Below are 9,115 nucleotides of genomic sequence, written 5' to 3'. Positions count from 1 at the left end.
AGTATTATCTATATAAAACTTATTCTATTAAAAAAAGTTATGAAGTTTACTTGAAACAATAATCTCACACTTAATAAAAGGGCTGTATATTTTCTTATGGTACCAAAAGAAAAGTGAATATAAAATAACGAGTAGAAATCATACATTTTAAATTTGAAGAAAGTGACAATTAGATTTTTGAAAATTTTGACTTAAGATTAATTAGTTATTGAAAAAAAAATATTAAGTAGATCCTCTATGATAATAAAAGTGGATATATATATATATATATATATATATATATATATATATATATATATATATATATATATATATATATATATATATCTCGTTCTTTTGTCAATAAATAATGTAAAATAAAATAAAATTATCTATGTGTTTTATTATTTATAGTGGTGTATATTTTGTTACTGTCACATGAATATAGAAATGATGGAGTTTTAGAAGGTGAAATATTTATTATCTTGAGTTTTCATATAATCTTTATCAATTATTCTTTATTTATCACGAATTATATTAAAATAGTTAAAATTTCACTCTAAAAATTGTTATCTGCATGATTATTTTTTATAAATAAACACATCATAGCAGATAATGATATATATAAAAACTATCATTAAATTTTACATAATAAACTATTAGAAGGATATCACATGTTCAATATTTATTATCATTGAAGATTAAATTAGTACATCTTTTTTCAATAACTAATTAATTCAAAATTAAAATCTTCAAAAATTTAATTGTCACTTTACTTCATATTTTTTAATAAGACAAATAATTTTACAATAAATTTATAAGTTCTTATGATAAAAAGGGGTATCAAATAAATTGTTGAGTTAAAATACTAAAATTAGATCTTTGAAAAATGATAATACTAAACATAATTCATCCTTTTATAAAAATTGTAGTTAAATTTACTGTTATAATTTTTTAAAAATTTATTTGACATTTTTTTAAAAATACCTATGAATTCATTATATATAGATATTCTTCAAGGGTTTATTTAATATTTTTTTCTTTAAGAACTTACAGTCAATGACAAAATTTTATTTCACAAACCTACCTGTCTTTCTCTTGTGTCTTACTGTCGGTAAAATAAATAAATAAAATAAAGCCAAGTTCCTTGTACGGTGGTTTCTCATTAACTTGCATTGTAGTGTAGCGATATACGTACGTGTCATGTGAAGAAAAGAGAGCTTCTTCAGAAGAATTCAGAAACTGACATGGCTCTGAATGACAATCACATGCATCGTCGATTATGTGTTAACTTCACTACTGTTACTTTGGTACCCCACTTTGTTAGATTGGTCCTCACTCCTAATTTTTTTTATAATATTTTTTAATTTGATATATTAAAAATTAATTTATTATAAATTTAAATTTTATTTAAAAATTTGTTTTTAATCAATAAATTACCGTATAAATAAGATAAAATTTAAAATTTTAATATTTATTTAAATAGATAAATAAATTAATTATAATCCAAATTAATTTTTCTTCTTCTTTCTATACACCTTCATTGTGCTCTTTAGATCGGGGTTCAACGGCATTTACGACTACAATATTGTTGTTCGTCATAACAATAAATATTTGACTATTTGATATGCACGTTTTCATAACGTTTTATATTATGCAATCGTAATTTACTATAATAATATACGGATTATGGGGCATCCATGATCCATGCACAAAACTAATTAGAGTAAAGTTAGGGAACCAAAAGCATATCAGCCAAAACTCAGTCAAATACCCTTGGATGAATTCAAAATTTTTACGAGTTAATATATATGGATGTTTCTTCTACTAAGTATTAGAATGTTTCTTTTTCATATTAAATGGATGTTCTTTTATATATTTTTTGAATTTGTGATTGTTAGAAGTGGATAAATTAATGTGAGAAAAAAGAGGAAGGTTTTTATAGGTTTTAATTAGATTTACTTAATCAATTTAAAATTTTTTAAATTTTAAATTTAAAAAATTTAAAATTAATTAATTATTGATATAAATTAATATAGTTTTATTTAGTTTTTGACTGATAAGCTTTTGGTTACTTATACTTCTCCAACTAATTATAAAGGAACTTTATTGGACCAAATTACTTTAAACAATAAACCAAAATTTTTATATTCATAACTCTATATATGGCTTGTCTGATCTAACAGTTTAACAATACCCAAAAAAAATTAAGATTAGGGTTACTTTTAAAGATTGATAATGAAAACAGTGTCATATAATACCCGATCAATTACTTCAAACAGTGATTAGAAGGTGAACAACTTGTGTTCTTGACCTATTTAAAGAAGGAGATAATTTTTTAATTACAAGTAGAAAATGAAAAAACTAATGTGATTACAGTTCTTGTTTTTAATAAATATTATTTTTTTATTTGAAAGTGAAAAATATCTGTTCTAAATTATTTAAACTGTAATGTTGATGGTTTGATGAATCAGAAGGAATTAAAAGAGAGAATAATAAGTTATTCTCATCATTGAAGAGAATGAAAAATCCACTTAAAAATATCTCTTGACTTACTACACTTTATATAGTATGTATTCCTTATATACTCCCACTAAAAATAAAATTATAACAAATAAGCCTATATCTACTATTGATCCGCAAGCTAAAATTGTATAAATCTAACAATCCTAACTTAGAAACATTAGTAAGAAAAGGACCTGGTGGCAAAGTTTAGTAAGAAAATTAGTAAGTTGGTCTCTTTAGAACGAACTGGTATCAAATGAATGAGACCAGATAAATACTTTTTATGAGCAATGTGGCAGTCCACTTCAATGTGTTTGGTTCTTTCATCAAAGATGGGATTATTGGCGATGTGAATGGCTGACTGGTTGTCACAGAATAGAGTGATAGACTTTTGAAATGGCAAACCAATGAAATCTATTAAGAAAGATAACCAACTAGCTTCACAAGTGGCAATAGCAAGAGACCTATATTCAGCTTCTGTAGAAGACTTGGCAACTGTAGTTTGCTTCTTACTCTTCCAGCTAACGAGAGAGTTCCCAAACATGAAGCAATAACCAGAAACAGAACGACGAGTATCGGCACTCAGCATCTGCAAATCTGGTGAGATATACAGATTAGAAGTAAAGGAGAAGAATAGATCAGTTGCAAGTTTGCCATTTAAATATCGGAGTACGCGAAAAGCAGCCTGTAGGTGAGAAGTGGTTGCACAGTCCAAAAACTAGCTCAAACGCCCCACAGCGTAAGAAATATCAGGTCTAGTATTTGTGAGGTAAAGGAGTTGGCCGATGAGCTCTGTGTAAGTAGTGTTGTCCGTTAAAATGGTATGAGGGTTTTTGACTATAATCAAAAGGAGTGTAGAGAGGCCTGCAATCTAGATAACCAAAATCCTTGAAAAGGTCCATGACGTGCTTCTGCTGATAAATCTGAATTCCAGAGTTAGAGCGTGCTACTTCCATTCCTAAGAAGTACTTGAGATCACCAAGATTCTTTATTTTGAATTTGTCATCCGAAATTTTCTCGATGGTATTGATTTCGCCAATGTCATTTTCGATTAAAACCAAATCATCAACATATAGTAGAATTGCAGTGAAGCTTTCATATTGTTTCTTGATGAAGAGTGAATGATCATAAAAAAATTGCTTATAACTAGCATCCACAAGAGACTGAGTGAGATTAATGTTCCATTGCCTGCTTGCTTGCTTAAACCCATATAAAGACTTTTGCAATTTATAAACCAAACTTGGTTGTGACACAGCCAAACCGGGTGGTATCTTCGTATAAACTTTCTTGTCCAAATCTCCGTGAAGGAAGGTAGTATTGACGTCCAGCTATTTCAAATACTATTTCTTTGCCGCTGCTAATGCTAACATTACTCATAGGGTAGTAATTTTGACAACTAGACTAAAAGTATTCCCATAATATACTCCTTGCACTTGAGTGAATCATTTTGTAACTAGCTTTGTTTTGTGCCTCTCTTTGGTGCCATTGGAATTGAATTTTACCCGAAAAATCCATTTGCAACCCACAACCTTCTTGCCTTTTAAGAGTTTAGTGAGACACCAAGTTCTGTTCTGATCTAGAGTTGTCAATTCATCTTGTATTATCTTTTGATGAGCGGATAATTTATACGCTTTTTGACATTGTTTTTAGGTATTTTTTAGTTTGATTTAGTTAGTTTTTAGTATATAATTATTAGTTTTTATGCAAAAATCACATTTCTGGACTTTACTATGAGTTTATGTGTTTTTCTGTGATTTCAGGTATTTTCTGGCTGAAATTGAGGGACCTAAGCAAAAATCTGATTCAGAGGCTAAAAAAGGACTGCGGATGCTGTTGGATTCTGACCTCCCTGCACTCAAAATGGATTTTATGGAGCTACAGAAGCCCAATTGGTGTGCTCTCAATTGCGTTGGAAAGTAGACATCTTGGACTTTCCAGTCCATACTTTGCCCGAGATTTGATGGCCCAAATTGGCGTCAAAACGCCGGTCAGAGACCCTTTTCTAGCGTTAAACGCCAGAACTAGCATAAAAGCTGGAGTTAAACGTCCAAACTGGCACAAGAGCTGGTGTTTAACTCCAAGAAAAGCCTATGCACATGAAAGCTTCAATGCTCAGCCCAAGCACATACCAAATGGGCCTCGGAAGTGGATTTCTGCATCATTTACTTATTTCTGTAAACCCTATGTTACTAGTTCTCTATAAATAGGACCTTTTACTATTGTATTTTCATCTTTTGATCATCTTTGATCTTGGGATCAGGTCTTTGAACCCTTTTTCGATTGTTTCATGTTATTTGGGAGGCATGGCCATTCGGCCATGTCTAGACCTTGTTCTTATGTATTTTCAACGGTGGAGTTTCTACACCTCATAGATTAAGGTGTGGAGCTCTACTGCTCCTCATGAATTAATGCAATGAATAATGTTTTCTATTCAATTCAAGCTTATTCTTATTCTAAGATATCCATTCACACTTCAACATGATGAATGTGATGATCAAGTGACACTCATCACCATTCTCACTTATGAACGCGTGCCTGACAACCACTTCCGTTCTACCTGAAAACAAGCTTGAATACATATCTCTTGGCCTCCTAGTTCACGATGCATAGTTGCCTCTCCTGACAACAGAGTCTTCCATTCCGTGCGATCAGAGTCTTCCTGGTATAAGCTAGAATCAATTGGCAGCATTCTTGAGGTATGAAAAAGTCTAAACCTTGTCTGTGGTATTCCGAGTAGGATCTGGGATGGGATGACTGTGACGCGCTTCAAACTCGCGACTATGGGGCACAGTGACAGTGCGCAAAAGGATCAATGGATCTTATTCCGACATGATCGAGAACCAACAGATGATTAGCCATGCGGAAAACCGTAGAGGACCATTTTCATTGAGAAGATGGATGGTAGCGATTGACAATGGTGATCCACCTACATACAGCTTGCCATGGAAAGGAGTATGAATGATTGGATGAAGGTAGTAGGAAAGCAGATATTCAGGAGGAATAAAGCTTCTCCATACGCTTATCTGAAATTTCCACCAACGAATTGCATAAGTATCTCTATCTTATTTTATGTCTTATTCAACTTTTAATTATTAAAACCCCATAACCATTTGAATCTGCCTGACTGAGATTTACAAGGTGACCATAGCTTGCTTCAAGCCGACAATCTCCGTGGGATCGACCCTTACTCACGTAAGGTATTACTTGGACGACCCAGTGCACTTGCTGGTCAACTGCATGGAGTTGTATATCACGATTTTGTGTACCAAGTTTTTGGCGCTGTTGTCGGGGATTGTTTGAGTTTAGACAACTGACGGTTCATCTTGTTGCTTAGATTAGGTACTTTTCTTTTCATTTTGTTCTTCAGAATTTTTAAGAATGAATTCTAGAGTTTCGGATGATGTTTTTATCATCATAGGAGCTAGTTAATTCCCATCAATTTGGCTGTTGTATGTAATGTCCTGTTGAAGCTTGGTTAGCCATGTCTATTTTTTTTTAGACTGAAGCTTTAGACTAACATTGCATGATTCCTGGAATTCTTATTAAAAATTTTGAGTTTCTTATTTTCTTTTCAAAATAATTTTTGAAAAAATACAAAAAAAATTATAAAATCCTAAAAAAATATTTTGTGTTTCTTGTTTGAGTCTAGTGTCAAATTTTAAGTTTGGTGTCAATTGTATGCTTTTATTTTTCTTGCAAATTTTTGAAAATTCATGCATGGTGTTCTTCATGATCTTTAAGTTGTTCTTGATGATTTTCTTTGTCTGATCATTAAATTCTCTGATTTTGTGTCTTTTGTTGTTTCTCATGTGCATTCTCAAATTGTTAGTGTCTCTAGTATGAAAATTCCTAAGTTTGGTGTCTTGTATGTCTTTCTTTTCTCAAAAATTTTCAAAAATGTGTTCTTGATGTTCATCTTGACATTCAAAGTGTTCTTGCATGAATTGTTTATTTGATCTTAGTTTTTTCATGATTAGTTTCATTTTGTTGTTTTTCTCTCTCTCATCATTAAAAATTCAAAAAAAAATTTCAAAATTATGTCTTTTCAAGTCAATAATACAGAGAATTGAAGATTCAGAACATACAGCAGAGGAAAAGCTGGGCGTTCAAAATGCCCAGTAAAGAAGGATTTCTGGCGTTTAAACGCCAGCCAGGGTACCTGGCTGGGCGTTTAACGCCCAAGGAGGTAGCCAAGTGGGCGTTAAACGCCAGAATGGATACCATTATGGGCGTTTAATGCCAGGATAACACCAAGGAGGTAGTTTTGTTTTCAATTCAAATCTTTTTCAATTTTTCAAGTTTTAAAACTAATTTTTCAAAATCTTATCTTTTTCATATCCTCTCTTATCAATCATATCTTTTTCAAAATCAAATCTTTTTCCTTTTTCTTTTAATATTTTCAAAAATCCTTGCTAACAATTAATGTTGTGATTCAAAAATTTCAAGTTTGTTACTTTCTTGTTAAGAAAGATTCAATATTTGAATTTTAGAATCATATCTTTTAATTTCTTGTTAGTCAAGTCATCAATTTTAAAAATCAAATCTTTTTCAACCATATCTTTTCAATCATATCTTTTTAAAAATTAAAATTTTTTCAATCATATCTTTTCAATCATATCTTTTTAAAATCAATTTTTTTTCAATCATATCTATTTTAATTTGATTTCAAACTTTTTTTTCTAACTTTTTATCTTTTCAAAATTATTTCCAAATCTTTTTCAACTAATCACTATTTCTTATCTTTTTCAAAACCAACTAACCACTTTCTCACTTTCAATTTTCCAAAACCATCAACCACTTTTTCAAAATTCTTTTTAATTATTTTAAATTTTTATTCTTTAGTTTTATTTAAAAATTTGTTTTCAAAAATTTTCCCCCTCTCACGTCTTTCTATTTAAAGACTAACACTTCTCATCAATTAGCACTTCGGACTTTATCCTTCTTTATAAGTTCAAATTCCTCTCACTACCTCATCCTTCTATTCTTCTTTTCCTCTGGCACATCAAGGAATCTCTATACTGTGACATAGAGGATTCCATACTTTCTTTGTTTTCTTCTCTTTCATATGAGTAAGAACAAAGATAAAGGCATTCTTGTTGAAGCTTATCTTGAACCTGAAAGGACTTTGAAGAGGAAGCTAAGAGAAGCTAAAGCACAACTCTCTGGAGATGACCTGACAGAAATGTTTGAAAAGGAAGAAGACATGGCAGTCAAAAATAACAACAATGCCAACAATGCAAGGAAGGTGCTTGGTGACTTTACTACACCAACTCCCAACTTCTATGGGAGAAGCATCTCTATTCCTGCCATTGGAGTAAACAACTTTGAGCTTAAGCCTCAATTAATTTCTCTGATGCAACAGAATTGCAAGTTTCATAGACTTCCATTGGAAGATCTTCATTAGTTCTTGGCTGATTTTTTGTAAATCTGTGACACTGTTAAGACCAATGGAGTTGATTCTGAGGTCTACAGACTTATACTTTTCCCTTTTGCTCTAAGAGACAGAGCTAGTATATGGTTGAACTCACAACCTAGAGACAGCCTTAACTCTTGGGAAAAGCTGGTCAATGCCTTCTTAGCTAAATTCTTTCCACCTCAAAAGATGAGTAAGCTTAGAGTGGAAGTTTAAACCTTCAAACAGAAGGAAAGTGAATCCCTCTATGAAGCTTGGGAAAGATACAAGTAATTGATCAGAAGGTGTCCTTCTGACATGCTTTCAGAATGGAGCATCATAGGTATCTTCTATGATGGTCTATCTGAGTTATCCAAGATGTCATTGGACTATTCTGCAGAGGATCTATTCATCTGAAGAAAATGCCTGCAAAAGCTCAGGAACTCATTGAAATGGTTGCAAATAACTAGTTCATGTACACTTCTAAAAGAAATCCTGTGAATAATGGGACAACTCAGAAGAAAGGAGTTCTTGAGATTGATACTCTAAATGCCATATTAGCTCAGAACAAAATATTGACCCAGCAAGTCAATATAATTTTTCAGAATCTGACTGGATTGTAAGTTGCATCTGGCAGTGCTAAAGAAGCCTCCTCTGAAGGAGAAGCTTATGACCCTGAGAATCCTGCAATGGAAGAGGTGAATTACATGGGAGAACCCTATGGAAACACCTCTAATTCTTCATGGAGAAATCACCCAAATTTCTCATGGAAGGATCAACAGAAGTCTCAACAAGGCTTCAATAACAATAATGGTGGGAGAAACAGGTTTGGCAATAGCAAACCTTTTCCATCATCTTCTCAGCAACAAATAGAGAATTCTGAGCAGAGTCTTTCTGGCTTAGCAACCATAGTCTCTGATCTATCTAAGACCACACTAAGTTTCATGAATGAAACAAGATCCTCCATTAGAAATTTGGAGACACAAGTTGGTCAGCTTAGTAAAAGAGTTACTGAAACTCCTCCTAGCACTCTCCCAAGTAATATAGAAGAGAATCCAAAAAGAGAGTGCAAAGCCATAACCATGACCAACATGGCCAAACCTGTAGAGGAGGGAAAGGCAGTGATTCCCAGTGAGAAAGACCTCATGGGACGTTCACTGACCACTAGAGAGTTCCCACCTGAGGAACCAAAGGAATCTGAGGCTCATCTAGAGACTATAGAGATTCCACTAAACTTCC

General features: G+C 32.2%; 1 non-coding gene across 1 annotated transcript; it reads right to left on the bottom strand.

Annotated features, from left to right (window-relative positions):
- Positions 1–8,092: 8,092 nt before the first annotated feature.
- On the bottom strand, positions 8,093–8,200 carry LOC112793617 (small nucleolar RNA R71). Its single transcript, XR_003198315.1, has one exon. It is a non-coding gene; the product is annotated as a small nucleolar RNA R71 (small nucleolar RNA).
- Positions 8,201–9,115: the final 915 nt, after the last annotated feature.

The sequence above is a fragment of the Arachis hypogaea genome, chromosome 3 (genome assembly GCF_003086295.3).
Source record: "Arachis hypogaea cultivar Tifrunner chromosome 3, arahy.Tifrunner.gnm2.J5K5, whole genome shotgun sequence".
Taxonomy (NCBI): domain Eukaryota; kingdom Viridiplantae; phylum Streptophyta; class Magnoliopsida; order Fabales; family Fabaceae; genus Arachis; species Arachis hypogaea.
This window is presented reverse-complemented; position numbering and strand designations above follow the sequence as displayed.